This window comes from Bacillus rossius, chromosome 2, assembly GCF_032445375.1.
Source record: "Bacillus rossius redtenbacheri isolate Brsri chromosome 2, Brsri_v3, whole genome shotgun sequence".
Classification (NCBI taxonomy): Eukaryota; Metazoa; Arthropoda; class Insecta; order Phasmatodea; family Bacillidae; genus Bacillus; species Bacillus rossius.
The window spans coordinates 37512384-37534037 of NC_086331.1; the positions used below are offsets into that span (position 1 = coordinate 37512384).

Below are 21654 nucleotides of genomic sequence, written 5' to 3' on the forward strand. Positions count from 1 at the left end.
TTATTTGTTGATTTCTTGTCATTTACTTGTATAAGGGGGGTGGGGGGAACAATTGTCTATGACCATAGGCAACATCAATAAAAACTTGGGAACTGTTATGCTTTGGACTATATGTTAACACTTTAGTAGGAATGATGTTTATATCAATAGTTAGATCAATCTACCTTAATGTTCACACAGTAGCAGCTTACTTGCTTCATTTATTGATTACACTGTAGATGTTGCAACACGCAAATCATAAGCAAAGAAAACAAAACTAAAAGTTAATAAAAGTGCCAGATTCTAGTGATAATTTACTGTAAATGTGTTTGTAGTAATGCTGAATGGGTACTTGGCCATCGAAAATAGCTGAAACGAGTGAATAACTGGAATTTTTTCCCCACAAAAATTTTACTTTACCCAAATTCCTCATCCCATGTAGCGCATATTTAAATGTAACAAATAATCTGTGATTGTGATAATTAGTTAAAAATGCTCAATTTTTATTTGTATAATCAGTTGGACCAACAAAACAATTTTCAAACGTAAATTTTTACTGTTTCAAGAAAATGAATTGCCAGGTGTTTTATCATCTTGCATTTTACACCACTTTTTTATGGTTTCATATATATTTTACTTTTTTTCATTTGACTTTATTTTGCATAATTTTTTCTTGGACATTTTAAAGTGTGAAAAAAGTTTCATTATTGTTTAAATTCAATTTGAAAAATATGTGACATTCAATTTGAATAAAAAATCAAACAGGATTTTCAGAAGCCTAGTAAACAATAAATAAAATGGGGGTTTAGGGGTTACTTACCTGGGACATATGAAAACCATAATATTCTAAATATCGTACAAAATAAGAGTTTTTTTTTTTACATTATTTCTGTGCTTAAAGCTGACACCAAATTTACTTTTAGGGCTTTACAGGTTAGAGCCATTCAGTTTTACATAAGATGTTAACAAACTTCTGAAAATACAATATATTATTTTTACCTTTTTGCTGATGAATGATTTGTACTAGTAGACAAAACAGGGGGTGGGTTACAACAATCACATTATTTAAACTATTTTTGGTTTCGAGGTTGAGCCGCATTGAAGTGGTAGTTTTTACGGATGTTTCACTCAGCATTGCAGAAGGTATCTTCAGGATTGGGAAGTAAACTGACAGCTAAAAGGTGGTAAGGTTCTATATATGTATATATTGCCAGGGGCTTCATCAGGTAGCCAATTATGAGAGGCCTTCAAACCAGTCTGACCTCAGTAAAGAATAAAACTCCAGCCAAAAATGCATGAATTTACAAAAGTACCATATTCCGTGGCTTTTAGGACCGACAGAAGAAGGGTAACAACAAAAATCGAAGAACACATCAGTGACTACACACTAGATCATCACAGATTGACCATTCATAGTGTAGATTTCGATAAATTAGAAACAATAGCCAACATAGAAAATTACAGGAGCAGGGCAGTGGGAGAACACACCCAAACAACATTGACAGAGCAGATGGCTACAAGCTGACAAATACATAAGAATTACTTATTGAAAAGTGAAAATGAACATTAGCAGAAAGCAAAAAAGTGAAGCCACAAAGGGTTACTCCAAATGACCAACACAGCCAATGAAACGAGACCCAACATGATTGGCCAATACGGAAGTCAATAGCAGAAAAGCCCTTCCCTGATTGGCTGACACATGTGCCAATAGGTAGAGGCCTCTTGTCATTAGTCACCTGAAGAATACCCCTGCTTGTATATATATAACCTTACTATCATCTAGCTCTCTACATTGCGCCCAAATACTAAACGTAAAGTTAAATAAATGCAAAATAATATTGTGACACTCATACTTATTCAAAATATTCCTAGGTACGCAGGTGTAAGTTTGGCTTTCGGGAGATCGCTGCCTGTTTTGTTAGGGCTGACTCCCTATGTCCGATGGGCATGACCCATCTGGAAAGCTTCGCCTCCAGTTTTGGATTTTTTTCTGAAAGGCATCGGAATTTGAATTTCATGCTAAAAATCGTAAACTAAGTGTACATAATAAATGTTGGAAGCTCTAAAGCATAGATTAAATTATTATAAATAACAGTGGAGTTAGATGTCATACCATACTGTGCTTGCTGATATACACCAATCAAGTCCTAAGTTACAGATGAGTGGCATGCTGCTTGCTAGGCAGTGCAGTGGTGGGACACGATAGTGTTAGTAATATTAGTTAACAAGCATCGAAAGATAGTATAAATGACTAGAAATCGCCGTACATTAGTAGTGTCGTTCCGTTTGTTGCTTGTTCATGCTTCAGCGCAAATATTCACTGTTGAGTTGCGAGTATCCAGTGGCATGCTTTTGCTGGGCAGTGCTGTGATGGGATGGACACGATAGAATCAGTTGGGTTAGATTAATTTAATTAATAGGCACACAAATATTTTGCTCCTTAGCTTTAAGTGAAGGTTGGCTGGCAGCCGGGTGGGAAACGATGGAAGTTACCATCCAACCAAATGTGGACAGCAATACCCAAGTTCCATCTCCTTGTATGGTAGTCACTTTTCTGCCCTGACCAACTCCTCTTCCTGGACCATCCTTCTTTGCCCTCTACTCAGCCAGTTTGTTTAATGCATGACTTTTGCAACCAGCATGAATTAACCCAAGGTTTTCCCTGTGTCAATTCATTTATAGTTTAGGATTTATTAAGGCCTCAACATTGGCTTAGAGTGTACATACATAAACACTGATTTTTACTGGTTTTTAATAATCCTTTACGAAAAACTCAAAAGTGACAATGGCCGGCATCTTACGACCACAAAAACAAGTACATGATAAAAAAAATACAAACTTGCAGAAACCAAACAACTCCACTTACACAAACAACTATGTTCATTACTTACGCACAATATTGAAAACTGTTTATCAATTTAATCCAGAGGTTGCTTACGACACACAATACCAATGGCGGAGAGACCATTGTGTGCTCGGAGTGGCCACCAATTGACTGAATGGCTCCATCTAGGTCTTTGCTGCTCTCTGTGGTCGTGAAGTTCTAATTAACTGCCTGAAATAAGGTTAAAAAGCAGCGCGGCCGGGACCACAGGTGTATGCTACTTCTCTCCACTACACAAAATTGCTAATTTGGCAAGCTGCCCCTCAATACGCCTACTCTCGCAGGTGCCTAAATAACTACTAACATGGCGATCCACGACTCCAGCTTCTTGCCCACTGGAAAAAAAAACTGCACTCGTGACGCCAATAACAACCAATCACAGAGCTGCGTACAATTATGACCAATGACAAAAAATTAGGTACATCAGAAAAGTCAGCCAATCACTGGCACATAGCAACAGCATCTCAACCAACTTAAGAGTCTTTCCCATGCTTACAGAATTCATATAAACATCAGTGTCTTTTTGTACCCTGACTTCCTTGTTAAGGGATGTTTCATCATTCTGCTTTCAGAGACAGTACCATTGCGCATAATACAGAAGCATGAATACGGCATGAATATGTGCAACATATGAATACGCGAAAGCACGTAACTTAAATGATTGAACATAATTTAAGTAAAAATATCCTCATACAACTTTTTCATAATAAAGTAAAACAAACCAAACAATTATTAAAAAGCATTATATAAAAGTACTTATTTCAATGAAACATTATGCAGATGCCCAAATACCTCTCAAAAGAATTATAAGTAGCTGTTATTTACATCATAACAGTAAACCTAACCAGGAATTATTTCAAAATAAAAAAACTAATAACTCTTTAATAAATTCATTTGCAAAGTGGGGAAGGCAGTACCCTGGGTTGTTACAAATTAAGATAGGGGAATTAGTTTTGGCATCAATTGCTTCAATGGCTCACTAATCCCCACCTAGCACATGCATGCTTCTCCTCCTGCAAGGCTAAACCCCAGCATAATTAGGTGTGTAGGCTTCGGCCTGAGACACTTAGTCTTTCATAGCCAGACCTCTCCCAATTGCACTTAGTTTTTAGTTAGGTTAGGGGAATAAATGTAGTCATCAGTTGATTTCTCAACCCTGATGATGCCTGTCGCAATGCAGAGTGAAACATTGGTACTATCTACCACTTTAATGTGGCTCAACCTCAAAAGCCACAATAGTTAATTAGACAATGGCCATAAAAGCCTGCAATCTCCTTTAATTACATTATTTATCAATTATTTGTGATAGGAGTTTTACAGGGTTCCCAACAATAGGGAAAACAGGGAAAACGGAAAATTCTGGGAAATTGAAATGGGTCAAAAACACAGGGAAAACTCAGGGAAATTTGTTGTGCGGCAATCACAGTGTGTGTATATATATTTATATATTGATTAATACATGTATCACAAGCATATTTTTTCTTAAAAACAAAATCGGAAAGTTGGGGTGCTAGGGTTGTACATGTAAATCAAAGTAATAGATAAGCCACGAGTCCGGGAAAATTTGGTTCACCATACAGCTGTGACGTGCCGAGTTTCATGCTAGGTGGCCCTGGACCGTGCCGAGCTGCGCCAAGCCAGTTGTAGAAAACGGCGGCACCGTAGTTCGTATACGTTTGGCCGTTTGTGTCATAACTTTGAAGTATCCAGTACGCTGGAAACTTTTTGAAGACTGTTTAGTAAACATATTTTCATTTATTTAGATGTATTTTTTCAAAAGTGCTGCAGCTGTGGTGGTGTTTTTGTATCACTGTAATTTGTGTTGTTGGTAGTATTATGGTTTCATGACGAGATTTTTGCCTATCAAACACAACAAAAACACCGCTAAAATAGTTACACATTGTGTTATTCTGAGTCAAGAGTTATACAGAAGCAGTTAAATATATTTGAAATTTTTTAGTCAATTGTGAGAAGTGTTTTTTTTTTTTCCCAGAAGAAATCAACGGCGATCCTTTTATTATTTTCTCATTAGAAATATAGGTTACGTTCACGGGTGTGTGCTAGCTCAGTTTCCTTAATTGTGCAATGAAAACACGGTGAAACTTGTGAGACTAAGCGATTCAGTATCGAATGTGTTTTGCTACTCTACATTAGGCCTAGGCCTATTCTTGATAGTCTGAGTGGATAATTGTGTGACATTCACGATGTCTAAATTCAATCCTGCTTGGCTAGATGGATCACTGTTTCCTGACTGGAAAAAGTGGCTACGTCGTGTTGAGGGTGATGACAATAGTGCAAAGTGTATTTTGTGTAAAAAGGTATTTTCTTTGAGTAGTATGGGTAGGCAGTCTGTGAAGAGCCATCAAGAAGGGAAATTTCACAAACAGTTGGTTACTGCGAGCAGTATTTCTGCATCTATGTCAGCATACTTAACAAAGCCTTTAAATTACCAAGAAACGAAGGGAATAATTATTTCAAGAGTTTCCACAGCACCAAATTCTGAATTAGCATCCAGCACACCAGCATCCTGTTCATTGTTAACTGGATCATCATCATCATCATTCAGTGCTCTCAGGCATGGTAAATAAAATACATTTTCAGGGAGACAGTAATGTCAGAAAGGCAGAAATATTGTGGGCATTACATGTTGTTATGAAAAAAGACAGTTTTAATAGCCAACAAGGAATAAGCAATTTGTTTGTTAAAATATATAGTTCCATTGCACAAGAAATGTAGCTTGGTAGTACCAAGACTGCATACTTAGTTACTTGCCCCATATTTTTTCCTTACAGATGAAATCAGATCCACAAAATACATTGTTGCGTGCTTTGATGAATCCTTCAATAGGGTATCAAAGGTACAACAAATGGACATAGCTGTACGTATATGGGACGTCAACAAAAATCAAGTAATGACCAGGTACTGGAATTCTTCATTTTTAGGCCATTCTACAGCTGATGATCTCTTAGAAGGGTTTCAACAGGGACTAAAGGATGTGGAACTATCCAAAATTATACAAGTATCCATGGATGGGCCGAATGTCAATTGGTTGTTCATGAAAAAATTGAATGCAAAAACTAACGTGTGCGAAGAAGATCCAGATATATTAGACCTGGGATCTTGTGGTCTCCATGTTGTTCATGGTGCCTTTCAAATGGGTTTTAGAAAGACCGGGTGGGACGTTGTTCAATTTTTAAGGGCCATATATTCTGTGTTCAAAGACTCACCTGCTCGATGATCAGACTTCAGACAAGTTACAAGTTGCAGTGTTCTTCCGATCAAATTTTGTGATTGTCGGTGGTTGGAAAATGTCCCAGTGTGTGAGAGAGCAATACAAATTTTTCTTCATTTGAAAGTTTTTTTTAAGTCCAGTAAATTACCTGCTACATATTTTGTTGAGAAAGTGAAGGATTGTTTGAGGGATCCTTTGTTGCTATCTAAGCTGAGTTTTTTTTCCTGACAATGGCTTCTTCACTTAAACCATTTTTAAAGAAGTTCCAAACATCGAAACCAGTGTTACCATTTCTGCATAAGGAATTGGAGGACTTGCTAAGAGAGTTGCTGGGACGTTTCATTAAGATGGAAATATTGAAAGCCAAGACAACTGCATATCAGCTTATTAGTATTAATTTTGACGATGTAAGTATGGGACTTCCACTCTCAAAGTTGAAAATTGGATTTGCTGCAAAGCATGAGTTAGGTGTGGTTGATGTAAAAGAACTTCAGAAACAAAGGTTCCTAACAGAATGCAAAACATGCATGGTTCAGATTGCCAAGAAACTTATTGAAAGTAGCCCAATAAAATACAAAATGGTTAAAGCTGCTTCTTGTTTGGACCCTAGAAAATTTTTGGAAAAACAGGAAGAGTGTAGGACAAGCATGGATACATGTTTGCAAATTCTTATGTCTGTCAAGCACCTAACTGCTCTTCAATCTGATAGAGCTAGTGTTCAGTTTACCAAATTTGTTACTAATATCAATTCTGACAAACTTGCATCATTTCATGTACACAATAACAGATTGGACACCTTTTTTGCAGATATGTTGAGTGGAGAAGAACAGTTTAAAGATATATGGCTTGCAGTGAAAATTATACAGTGAAACCTCGTTAATAAAATACCGGTTATTTCAAAGTTCGCGTTTATTCGAACACTTTTAATTCCCCTTCAGACTGGGATAGCATATTTAATGTAAATCAATACGGTTAATACGAAATATTTGTTATTATGTATTACGAAGTAACCTCACGTCCGCTCACGTAGTGTACTATTGTTTTATTATCGGATAAACCGAATGAAATTTTAGAACAAGAATCGCACACTTTAATCACCTGCACGCAGCTTCACTATAATTCTGTTAACGGCAAATAATTTGTACGGTAAATGGTCTACAGTCAAACCTCTATCTATCGAACTCGCATGTATTAGAGGTGGGTTGTTACAGCAATTTTCGGTATCTGTTCCAACCTGATACTGATACAGTAATGTACCTAGTTACAAGATCTGATACTTTTGTATCAGAGCAGTAGTGGTCCCAGGAAGCGACAAGGTATCAGCATTCTCATTACAGGGTACACATCCTCCGTGCCGTCATCACCAGCGTAAAAAAGTATCGGTGTCTCTGATACATTATTTATCACGCCCGGTAATTCTCTACCTCTGTTACTCTCATGCCCGCCTGATACAGCCAGTATCAATCAGTTCAACATTCACTGCAGTTCGTCCTGGCCGTGTATTAATTACCACCATGTACATTGTTGCGGGCTGTCATGCTTTGTAGTTAGTATCTTTATAGTGAAATAAGGAATGGATAAGTGCAGGAAAAAGACTTCATTTGTGTGGATTTTTTTTACGGAAAATAATGAGTTTGCTAATTGTAATTTGTGTAAACAAAAACTGAGTTATAAATCATCATCGACTAATCTGAACAAACATTTGAAACGTAAACATTGATATAGTATGCTCACTAATGTACGTATTTGTTTTTTTTTTAATTTTTAATTTTTGATAAAATCGTAATCTTTTAATGTATGAAAACACTAGTTACTAATTGTTTTCGAAAAAAAAAGTCCATATGTTGATTAAATCTGTTATTAGTGTCAACTGAGAATTTATTTGCATTATCATAGCTGTTAGGTGCACAAATATAAATATTATATCTGTATTAATGTACTTTTTAATATTAAAATTTCATTAGTTTTATTATTGAACGAAACTGTGCACGCACTGCGCACTGAGCGTACTTTGATGTGGGAAAATAACCAAACGACTCGTAACAATTTCGCTTTGCGCCTCTCCTTCAACGCCTTCCCCTGCGCTTCCTCCCCTACATTATTTCCCTTCTTTATCCCTTATTCGTCGTTCCTGCTCCCTCCCCTTTCACAAGCTCCGCCTAAGTGACCGTCATCTGCGATCGGGTTCTGCGCAAATTGGCCGTGATGTTGTTCCAGGCGAATTCTGAACTGATACTAAAGTACTTGATACTTTTCAAGTGTTCTCGTTTGCCGTTCCTGATACAGGCTCATATCAGTGACAAAGTATCATGTTGATACTTTTCGACCCACCTCTAGCATGTATCGATTGTCCGTGTTTATCGTATACTTTCTACGGTCCCGGCAAAATTGCCATACAACGAAGGTTAAAAAAGTCATAGAGTAAGTAAGTCCGCTTGTACCGATGTTCGAATTATCGTTTTGTCCGCATTGATCGTACAAAATATGTGGTCCCGTCACTATAAATTATAATAGATGATCATTTAACCATAAAGATTTTGCAGAAATAACCATTTCTTAGAAAGAAACCACCATAAAAACCGTAACGATAGTATACAGTAGTAAAAATCAACTTAAATCTGCAGCCAAGTAATGGAGCACGTAAATATGAAGAAAAGACAAATGAACAACAACTTACGAAGAAATTGGATGATGTACCATAACTACAGTAAAAACCCTATTGTTATCCTAAGATAAGTACCATAAAAAGAACAAGATTCTTTGTCGATACCATAATTACTACAGAAGCACGATAGCTACCACATTTGCACTACAGTTACCGTAACAACCGAGATGTATATTTACCGTGACGGTAATGTATTTATTTATGACATATTAAAAATAAAGAACATTATTGAAAAATAGGATGTTTAATTTTTATATGTACGTTTGGCACATGTTGCGAAGAAATAATGCGATCTGAAAAAATGCAGTACTACTACGAAAAGCGAAAAGGGTAATCGTGGATTTTTAGGTTATGGCAGTCTCTCTCGTTTTTCAGTAATATCGGCCGAAAATTAACAAATGAAATGCCGATTCAACTAAATATTGGCAAAATCGGCTTCTTCAGTACTGCTCTACATTTGATGACATGAGTAAACATATTTCAGATTTCAGGATATTGAAAAAGACTTTAATTTCCATGTAGATTTATTGTGCGTATGTTTTTTTTTGCAAGTGTAAATTGAATTAAGTAAAATACTTCCATTTTTATTTATTTTTCAACTGATTTAACTTTAATGACAAGTAACTGATATATTTCTGACACTAATTTTGAGGTTGAAATATTTTTTAAAAATTCTTAAGAGTGAAGTCCACTTCAGCATTAATTGTCTTGGAAAATGTTCTGGCTGCTAGTGATGTAGACACTGATGTCTTGTCTTCCTTCGACAAACTTTGCAGTGCAGTAAAGGACATTTATGCAACTACAAAAGTGCAGAAAAAAATCAATGAATTTTTCAAGCCTCTTTAATTCTCTATTTAACTAATTTTCGAGTAAAAAATCAATACTTGATTTTGTTGATTATTATTAATGTGAGCATATGCACCTGTTAATACAAACCTCGTTAATACAAACTGCAAAATTTTAGGTCCCTTCAGGTTTGTATTAAAGAGGTTTCACTGTATTAATTCTTTCACATGGTAGTGCTTTTGTGGAATCTGTATTCTCCATCAATAAGGAGATGCTTGTTGAAAATCTCCACGAGGAATCTTTGATTGGCCTGCGACGATTTTGGGATGGAGTTAGTAATGCTGGTGGTGAAAATTGTATTCAAGTATATCAGGAAAAGATAAAATATGCCAGAGGAGCAGCTTCAAGGTACAAAGGTGCCCTGGAGCAAAAACATCAAAATGAAGAAGAGGACAAGAAGTTGGACAGATATTGTAAAAAAGAAAGAAAACGCAAGACTGTAGGAATTCATGAGCTGCTAAATAAAAAACTGGAAATAGAGAAACAAAAAGAGCATTTAGAGATGAAAATTAAAAAAATTAAGAAAAATATGTAATGGGCTTAAAGAATAACCAGTACATATTTGTAATATTTTGTGAATGTACATTGAATATGCAAGATACCTAAACATTTTTTTCCTATGCAGCAGAAGTGGTATAACATTAGGCCTATGTATGTCTAAATGTTCACTGCAATTTAGCAGGTAATAAAATAGCTGATAATACCCTTATGTTAGTAGCATAGGTATGCCTGTATATTATGTAAAATTGTTCTTATTGTGATTAGTTTATTGCATTATTTTTTTAATTTAGCACAGGGAAAATATATTATAGGACAGGGAAAACAGGGAAAACTCAGGGAAATTTACTGAAACAAGTTGGTGGGAACCCTGTTTTACACAAGAAATCAATTAATTTTGTGTCTTGTTTAACGGTGTCATGGCTGTGGAACTCATTGTTCAATAAATCCTTTTCAGCTGAAATTTTTTTTTAGTTAGTCTCACACAGTCTTTACCTTTAAAAGCAAATAAATTGAAATAATTTTTTTTTTATAATGACACAAAATAATTTTTGTTTTATTAACGAGAGTCATTAGGTTGCAAAATGTAGGCCACTTTTACATTTTATCTACAAAATCAATAAATTTGAACAGCTGCATTACTATACACCAGGATACGTCAAAAGTCGACATACAAACTTCAATGCCAGGTTAACCACGAAACAATAAGTTGAAAACATAAATACTTATGGTCTTAAGTGCTTGCCAAGACTGCTATACACATTTGATTTGGAGTTGTATAACTTTTTTTTTGCAAATAATAAAGTATTTAAAATCTAACACAGATTATCCAGATAATGTATAATTTATCATTGTTGTACAATCATCCCAAACTTGACACTTAAATAAAATAATTTGTCTGAAATAATTGGGGTAACACCACATGAGGAAAGTTTATGGAAAATAACGGTGTTACCCACAATCATTCCAATGAAATCGAATCTCAAAGGCAATGTTGGCAGTGGCTGTAGAAATTTGTTCAATTAAACATTATCCAGTGTGTCAGTGTTTTATCTTGAATACTTTCTCTATTATTTGCAATAAAATAGTTGTTCAGCTCCAACTTCAAAGACGTATACCAGCTTTGGGAAGCACTTTAGACCATAAGCCGTATGTTTTCAACTTATTTTTTTGTAGCAAATCTGCAGCCAAACTTTGTCGATCAAATTCTGACTGAAACGATATAAGTGAATGGTTAGACAATAAAAACTTTTGAGTGTACAGATAAAACACTACAATCTGTGATGGCAGATGTAAAGTGATTTCTTCTTGTCATACTCCTTGATCTGTTATTTAACACTGGCATACTATGCTAGCGTAAAGCAAGTCGTGTGTACTCCTTCCTGCATTTATTAATCACTTCACCTGTACCAAATGCAGTAATTGAAGTAAGCATACGGTACAAGATGTGTTGGGCGAGAATGGCAAAGAGCAAATGAGGAATAAACAGCTACCTTTTGAAGTTGTATGCTTGAGTTAATGTAGAATTTTAGCTTGTGATTTGAAAATGTAATATTCATAACCGTTCCAGTCGCACTAGACAATTTATTAACATGTTAGTGATAAAGTATTATCTTTGTATTTACCATACCAGTAATTTTTAGCTAAAGAAATATTTTCAAATATTCTTACAAAAATAGTTTTCCATAGATCTATTCGCCTTATTGAAACTTTTTTTAATTTTTATAGCCCACATTAATTTTTATAAGAGTGACGTACAGCTTCCAGGGTTAATACACGTCCTGGAAAACCTGAAAAACCTGGATTTTCAAAAAAAAATTCTAGTACTGGAAATGTCCTGGAATTCGCAAATAATTGTAAATTGTCCTGGAAATTTTATCGGTATCCTTGAAATTTTATTTAGCACACACTGTGTTACAGTAAAACACTTGATTAAATAACTTAAGTTTCCTTTAACTGAAGTAAATTCTCCGTCCGTGCAGCATGTATTGTAAACAAACATAAATTCATAGATAACATGTCGTGAAGTAGACGTTCATCTATAAACTAAAAAGGCGTAATACACGAACTTCCACTTTAAAGCTGTTTTTTTTTTCATTTCGGTGTTTTCACCAATGTGATTTTTTTTGTGAACTTTTATATTAATTTGTCAGTAATACTCTTAGCAAAAAAAATCACAGTTTCCTTCTTGTCACAAATCATAAAAATATATTTACAGCTGCAAAGCTTTCAAGTTGATATTTTCCTTTGGGTGGAGGATGTTGTTGTTTCAGAACGGGCTATTGCTATTTGGCCACAAGTTACAGCATTTGTCGATTCTTACAAAGGTAAACCCAAATCTGCTCTGTGTACCAAGTCTTTTCAGACTGTTCAGAAGGGTTCTAAAGATCCACTGATGGTTGCCAAATTGTCTTTCTTTTCCTTTATTGGAAGTCAGATACAACCATACCTCAAGTGCTACCAGACTGATTCTCCCATGATTCCTTTCCAAGCTTCTGACACAATAGAATTGTTGTATGGACTAATGTCATTATTCATAAAGAAGGAAATTTTGGATATTGCAAACAATGATGTAGATTTGCGTGCACTTGATCTTAATAGCAAGGATAACACAGTGTTTACGAAGAGTATCGAAACTGGTTTTGCAACAAGAAAACAACTGATTATGTGTGTTACACAAAAGAAAGTCATAGACAAGGATGTTTTAGTGTTCAAATCTGAATGTCTACAGTTATTGAAAGTATTGATTAAAATAATTCAAGATAAAAATCCATTGAACTATCCTGTTGTGAGATTTACCAGGTGTTTTGGCCCTAGAACTCTACTATGCAATGAAACTGAAACCACTGAAACATTTAAAAAGTTGCTTCAGCAGATTGAAAATAGAAAACTGATCAGTACAGGTGTGTGTGATGCAACTTTACTACAGTTCAAGTTGTTCCTCAGAGAAGTGTCACCAGATCCTTCACAGTTTACAAACTTTGATAGAAATACTCAAAGGTTAGATTCTTTTTTTTTGTAAATATTTCCTGAACAACAAACTGTATGCAGATTTGTGGAAAGTATTTAAACTTTTTTTGACTCTGTCTCATGGCCAAGCATCTGTAGAACGTGGTTTCTCTGTCAACAGAGAAATGCTTGTGGAAAATTTAACAGAAAAAACTGTAGTAACAATGAGGATTGTGTACGATGAACTTAAAGATAAAAAAGTGATGTTTTTTTCAGTAAAGAACTGTTGGCAAATGTTAGATCATCAAGAATGCGCTATCAGCACTTCTTGGATGAACAGAAGAAACAAACATCTAGAGAGGAAAGTAGTAGAATGAGGTCACACATGTTAGAAACTGTCCAAGAACTGAAGAAGAAGAAGCTGCAGATTGAGAAATCGATTGAGAAATCAATTGATTCAATTAATAAAGAAGCTGATTCAATGGCATTACTTGCTGAGAAAAGAAATGATTTCACTCTTCTTTCAAAATCCAACACATACAGGAAAAAATCATGTGAATCGGCAGCCGAAGTCGCAAAGTTAAGTGATGAGATTGAAAAACTGTCTAAAAACTGTTAAAAAAGGCAAAAATTGTTTTGTTGTAGTTTAGAATCCTGGAAAAATATTGAAAAACAGCATTTTTATTATTATTAGTGTTTATCTTTGAATTAAGTGCTTGCCATTTTATCTATTACAACATAGTATCAAATAACAATTGCTATGTTTGAAAATCTGTGAAATGTCCTGGAATTGTCCTTGAAATTTTTTTTTCAATTTGTGTATGAACCCTGGCTACATAACAAAATTTGAGCACTGTAGTATGTACATCTAGGTACACAAATATTCAACATTTCACATTTTTGTTTTGCACTCTCCCAAGTTAGTCTGTTTTGCCATCATAATTATGATGTTATTTTATATTGTTTGGAGTTTTGGACTTCAGATGGCAAAATGTTTATTTTTTGTGTGTTTCTAAAGTAGATCTTAGGTCACGCTTCGACACTGAGCAGCACTAAATCGGCACTAAAATGTGTTTGGTCCGCTGGGTGAAATATCTCATGACCGAGTGTTCTTTGGGTTCCATTCCCACCACTCACCTTTGGACGACCTCTGTTCAAATCCCTTCTCAGGCAGTGTTAAAACTTATGCCTGCTATGGAAGATCCAATTGCTCATGTAACAATAGTTGCCCATCTTGATTTATATTATTTGTTGTGATTTTATATTTTTTTAAGTGTTTAGATTTTAGTGCTAAGAATAATTAATATGTTTTTAATAAAACATTTACATAATAATATATTTACATTATTCAATCTTAAATTGTAAATTATAATTATCTAGCTCCAATCAGAGTTGTCCTAGCTGAAGTTTCTAAATCTTAAAGTAATTTTTTCTTTCTCTTTGAATTTAAGGTGTTAATCGTTTAGGTTTTCTTACCTAATATAGCTTTGGGAATTTCCCTCATAGGCATCACTGTTCCGGCCTGGTTGTACTGATCACCTTTCGGAGCGTGGACAACCTGATCCTATGTTAATTTAATAAGTGTGATTCTGGGACTAAGGTTTTCGGTTCACTTTTTGAAAAAGCATTCAATTTTCATTCTATCTTTTCCAGTTTCAGAATGTGTTGGCTAAGCCTTAGGCCTTTCTTTGGTTTTCTGGAAAGACTCTTGTACGAGGGTTCCACGCAGACAAATTTCATTTACAGGGGTGTACATTCCCCATTTTTCACTGAGATCTCAAAGACAGGGTTCCATTTCTTCCTCAGTGTTTTTCGGCCTCCCTCATTGTGCCCATTTTGGGAATCTTCACTGTGTCCAATATCTGAGCTCAACCATCTTCACTTCCACCTCAACACAATTTTATTACTGTAATATCTATAATTTAGAATTTTCATATTTATCTTTTATTAATTATTTAAAATTATTTTTCCTTGACTTGACCCGATTCTCTGCATTTCAGTGGGGGATTATGTGCCGCAAATTAGTGATTTTCTTGGCATCATCTCATCTTTTTATATATTCATACTTTTGATCAGTGTTCAGGATCTTAAATTTAATCTTTATTTGTTTAATCCAATCAGGGCCTTATTTTTTAAGCATTATACTGTCCGTCCGCCCACATATAGCACTACAGCGCTATGATGCCGGTAGCGCCAGGTTAGCAGCATGTTGGATTTTCCCCACTTGCCATCACGTACGGCTTCAAACTCTTGGCGCAGGCGCTGTATCTTTCGTTACATCCGGGCTCCCGTTGCGCCAGACACTGTGACGCTGTGAATCCGGCCTGCGTAAGCATGGTTCTCATCCTGCACCGGCTTTGGTAGTTCCCTATCTTCTCTCCCCTCCCTCCCTAGTCTTTCCCGCCTTTTTGTCACCAGCCCCCTTTTTTTTTCGTACTGACAGGACTTAGCGACCACTACCCCTGCCGCGGACCCCGTGCGACACCTGTCGGACTGTCCTGGAACTAAATTAAGGCCTCTGGTAGTCATTGATTTTGCCACCAGTGGGTCGAGCATGGTTCTTTTCCTCGCCACCGTCATAGCGACGACGCGTCGCCGGTATGACGGTGGAGTTATTACGGCCGCGTGAAAATGCGAGCACGGATCCCATCGTCATATCTCTCCCGTCATCGCTAAGGCGCCTTACCTACGACGGCTTGGCAATCGATAGTATGCAGAGGTTGGCAGTGAATTTACAAAAAGGATGTGTTTTATTTGGCAGTTGGTGTATCTGCTAGCAATTTACAGCCAATAGAAAACTACCTACACGAAAACAAGATTGTGGACATTCGTAAAACTTAGGCATGATGTGACTATCGAATTATATATTTTCCACAACTATATTCAATATTTATATCATTTTTCACTGTACGCCTGTTGGCGTTCCGTAAATATAAGTTTTACAGACTATTTTTTGCTCAGTAAAACACCCGTCACGTCTCAGTCTCAAAATATAATAAAATCATTTTACATAGCAAAGTCGGTTATAATTATTAAATAGTATATAAGAAGGTTAAGGAGTGCATTAGAAACTGTGAAATTTTGTAGTTTTTAATATGAAAATATTATTTAGCGATCTTGTGAAATGTGTTGCCCATTATTATTAATTTTGTTTTCAATGGTCAGTTATTATTACTTTAAATCATATGGTGAAAAAAGAATTTCAAAACACTTTTGTGATTCGACGTGAAACATTACAATACTAGACCTGATTTAATCATTATTTGGTAATTTTCGTCACCGTTAAAGTTAATTTGCCGATATGAAGGTACCGAAACAACTCGGTGTGCTATATGTCCCACTGTTCAAAAACTACTACTGTTATATTTAATTACATTATCCTTAGACTTGTTTATAACATATTTTCTAGTGCACTACAAGTTTTATTCACACTATTTTGTACCGTAGCATATGTATTGGGTGAATACGCTGATAATATTTATTTAGCATCTTGCAAGCTTGAAACAATATAACACGAAGTCGGTGTTGTTAATTAAATGCCTGAATATAATTTATTACGTAAACTGTAGTTGACAATATTGTTTCTGCATTTTATAACTACCAGAAGAGTATAGGAACTAAAAGTACCCTTTAACGGAATTAATTACTTTCTTTTCACATAAGCCGCTCCTCTCACAAATTACAATTTTCGTATGAACTATAAACACAAAACCTCTCAACTCTACGTGAAACACTATTATTCCTACATTGTTACCATTTTATCATACTGAAAGTATTTGAGCGAATCTTAGGTGAATAAAATACGTTTCAATATGCGATACAGCAGGAGCAAACCTAGCCACCAACGAGGGTGGGGAGTAGGCCTAACCTAAAAGTCACTAAATCTTTGGAGGAAATGCTTTCTGTTTAAAATGCAATAAAACGAAGGTTTAAAAGAACCATCAGACTACTATGTATTTATCAGCGGCATTCTTGTGTATTTTCAACCTTATCAATGCATGTATTTTATTTTTACAAGTGATTTTTTTTATTACACGTATGGAAGCTGAAGGGGAAATGAGTTGTTTTTAGAAGTTTAATAAGCCACACGCGTATAGGTGTTTTACACTTAAATTTTATACAGAATAATTAACTAATGTGATGTTATCTTCTATTTAGTTGAAATATTACGTTATTTTGTCCTGACCTTTATTTTTTTATTAAGTGATATGACAAAAGTAGGCAGATTGGCAGTTTTCTTAGTATGATATATTTTGGTTAACTGAGTATTGTGCAGTTAAAAATAACGAGAAAAAAGAATCAATTTGTCTTATTCACACGAAACATAGAAACTAAGTATTTATTTATGCGGCGTGATTATTATCGGAAACAAGTTGTTTCGAAGTTTGTTCAGACAGAGAAAAACATAACCCTTTTTTAGATACATTGTATAACTCACATACGTAATTTCTGAGTAAATATAATTAAGGCAAAACCTTAAATTTCACGAAAATATATTATTTAACTTATTTGAAAGAATTATTTCCCAGTATTAAATGAAAGTTACACACGTAGTCGGCTGTATGACGGGGTTATGACTGACAAGCCATTGCGCCTTACGTATGACGGGCATGTTGTAGCTAAGGCGTCTTCCAGAAGGCGAAAAAAGATCCATGCTCGCTTTTAGTAGCGAAGCGTCATACCGATGACGCGTCATCCCTATGACGGGCGAAAAAGAGAACCATGCTCGCCCGGCAGGGAGCACCACCTCTAACTCTATTCTAACAGTTTCTCCCCCCCCCCCCCCCCCCCCCCCGGTTGTACCTATTATAAGCCGCATTGCGCTGCTCTCCAGTGCAATGCCTTCTCTGCTGTCTGTCAAAGCTAAACTATTAAGCCCCACCCCCTTCCTGGCTCTGAGACAGACCATCTTTAACTACGCAACTCACCACCTCCCTCCTGGAGTCTCGGTAACCTCACGGAAGGTCGATTCCGCATTTTTTGTTTGTAGTTTTTTGCGTCAGTATATCTGAAGAGAACAAGGAGGTAGTCCCGAGAGAAATAGGGAGCTGATTTCCCGTTTTATTTTTGATGTATTGTTTTAGAGTAATTTTCTGTGGTTGTGTGTTTCACCTTGTTGCCTACGATACAGTGCTTTCTTGGCCTACCAGGAATGTAGCTTCTGGATTTTCCCCACAGTGGTAAGTGAAAATTTACTCTTGATGCTAAATCATAATTTGTATCTGGTTCTGTTCCTTTCACCTCTCCTGTTTATTCATTAATTTTCTTGTTTTCTAACACAGTTCGGTTTGGTTTTTGGCAGTGGAGTTCTTCCGATATGGGAGATGGCATCCTCTTTTCGAGTCAGTTTTCTTCCCTTCTGGGCTGCCTTTCCCGTGTCTTCTTCGCTGATTCCCTTCGCTACTGGCCGTGGTTGCCTGTGCTGTGCTTTGATTTGAGGTCCCCGCTGAAGACGCCCTCGCACCGTCTGGCGCACAGCCGCTAAGTCCCAAAGGAATCGAATGTGATATCTGTATACGTAACTTTAAAGAACTTTTGAAAATCAATTTCGAACTGTCTTACAAAAATTATAGTCTAAGGATATAAAGCAAGTATTTCGTTAAGTGCATTTTAAAATTTAACCTTTACTGTAACTAGCCAGATTTGATAGTTAATAAGTACTAAATTACATTACCTTTTTTATGGAATTAACTTAAACAATTTACCTAACTACAATGTGATTGTAATCCCTCAAAGTAACTTACAAAACAACAAATGTTTCAAAACCTAACTTATTAAAAGGTAACGGACAAACCATCAGATACTTGGTTGTTATTTACTATTAATTATTTTATCCTCCTTGTTTTACGATCCACAAGTTGCTGACCTGATTAGCCATAAATTTTACTTTGTTTCATTACTTACACCTCGGAGGTGTTCTACATAATTTATAGTTTTATTTGTGGATTATAACCAGCATGTATTTCCTGCAATTATAGAAAAATAATATACCTATATATGTGCGGAAGTAGTGAGATAAAACTAAGAAACTACTAATGCAACTGGTAATAAGAATGACCTCGTCGCTTAAAACTATTAGTAAACCAGTTAAAAAAAAAGGCCCTATTTGTCACAAGATTTCACTCTTCATTTAAAAATCACAAAATTGCTGATTACATCTCTAACAAACTCAATTTATCACACTTTAAATTAGTTAAACTGAAAAAAAAAAACATGATACTAATGCTTCCTTCCACATTTATGTTCTGGAGGAAGATTTTGACATACTAAACAATATAGTTTTTTTTGCTGAGTGGTTGTTTAATCAGTCCATTTTATGAGAAACTTTACCCTGTCCATATTATTAACAATGATTTTTCTCGTCCCTCGTTAATGTCGTTGACGTTGATACGGCTTCGTCAAGCACCAACACTACTAAAGAATAATCAAATCTGGTGCCTGGAGGAGCACCTTAATGCCCTCAGTCGGGCATGTCATTGTTCAATGAGCGTGATATACTTTATCAATGTGTCAGAAGACTCAGAACAAAAGTGTTAGAATTTAAAAACAATTCATCAGTATCTGATTTGTTTCACTGAGACATGGTTTAATAACTATAGTATTAACTCACACTACTTTAATTACAAGTACTTTATCTTTAGATTAGTTAGAGGTCCTGTTCTAACATTGAAGGAAAGGGAGGTGGTGCTTTAATTGCTATTAATAAACATAAATTCAAAACAGTCTTACGAACAAATGCTTACAATTTCTCTGGAGTTGAGGCTGTATGGGTTCTCTAATGCTCGGAAACATTTACATTTCGCCTAATATAACATCTGCAACCTATCTTGCCTACTTTAAAAATCTTGAAGATAAGTTTTTGAACTGTCATCATAATATATTAATTATGGGTGACTTCAATTTGCCTGATGTGGACCGGACAGGCATTGGGCAAAAAGCTCAGGCATTGATCAACTTCATCTCTGATCTGGGCTTATCCCAATTTAAGACTCATTATTTTCAAATCACCTTTTGGATTTCCTGCAGTGTACAGTCACTAAAGCTCTGGACTCATTAGTCAAAGAAGACTTGCCTCAGCCTGCTTTAAACATAAATATTAAATTAGATTTAATATTTGATAAAGAAATATTTCATCTACTTTCAGAAATTGCAGGACTGGTGACTACCTTAGCTTATATAATATACTATTAAAGAGCAAGATTGGTCAGATATTTGTAATTTTATTGATGTAAACAGTGTGGTGGACTATCTCACTTCCACTATTTGTAACTATATTAATTCTTACATACCATTTACTACAAATTAGACAACATGCTATCCACTTTGGTTTTCCAAATTACTTATAAGAACATTGAAATAAAAAAAAAAATAATGTTTTCATAAATTATATAAATTCAACAGGAACCCATATTATTATGCTATGTTCTCTCATTATCATAAAGAGTCTAAACTTCTCTTTGCGCACAATAAAAAAGCTTGACTTCAAAATGTTAATAACAAAATAAAACATTACCCTAAACATTTTTGTCGATACGTAAAAATTATGATAGAAGGTTATCAAAATCAACTTTCCTTAAGGAGAAATGATGTAGTTACTAATAACCCTCTCATTATAGCTAATAATTTTGCTGAATATTTCTCTAGTGTTTATTTATCTCCTTCGAATAACCATATCACTTTGCCATATGTCTCAACTAATTATTCCATTCCTCTAACTAATGTTTCTGAGAGTCTAGTACTTTGGAGTATTAAATCTTTTAATCCACTCTAAAGACTGGGACTGATGGTATTCCTAATTTTATTACTAAAGGTTGTTCGCACCTTCTTGTTCCTATTCTCTTACATTTATTTTTAATTACAGTATAAATAGTGGTATCTACCTGTACTGTTGGAAAACATCTAAAGTTATTCCTATTCACAAGAAAGGTAGCAAATTGAATGTTAGTAATTATAGGCCTATATATATTTAAAAACATTTGCTAAAGTGTTTGATAAAGTTATTTACAAAGATCTTGAATTCAATGTCAAAAACAAACTTTCTAACAGTCAACATGGCTTTCGAAGTGGCCAAACTACGATTACTAATTTGCTAACATTTCTAGATCCTATTTTTGCTACGGTTATTTCACGTGGGCAGGTGAATTCTTGTTATTTTGATCTGGTAAAAGTGTTTGATACTGTTGACCACAACATATTACTTTGTAAACTATCCAACTTTGGTTTAACTGATAAATATCTAATCTGGTTTTCTAGTTACTTAAAGGATATAAAGTTTATGTTTCGAATGACATTGTTAATTCAAATTTATTTCTTGCTTGATCAGGTGTTCCTGAAGGTGGAACTCTGTCCCCCCTTCTTTTTAATATTTAATATTTAATGAGCTCAACCATTTTTTGGGTGTTATGCTTGTAGAAGACCTCAAAATTTATAATTCTGTTATCTCTATTAGTGACTGTCCCTTACTGCAGAGAGACATCAATTCAATTGTCAGATGTAGTAATACTGATTTAGTTGAACTGAACTTCAATAAGACAACTACCATAACTTACACTAGAAAATACCATCCTATTATTTTCAATTACAAACTTTTAAATCAAACTA

The 21654-nt window shown here is 35.2% G+C and overlaps 1 protein-coding gene across 4 annotated transcripts in view; it reads left to right on the plus strand.

Annotated features, from left to right (window-relative positions):
• Window positions 1-21654, plus strand: part of LOC134529245 (plexin-B) — a 276629-nt gene that overhangs the window by 149695 nt on the left and 105280 nt on the right. The gene's annotated exons all lie outside the window — the stretch shown is intronic.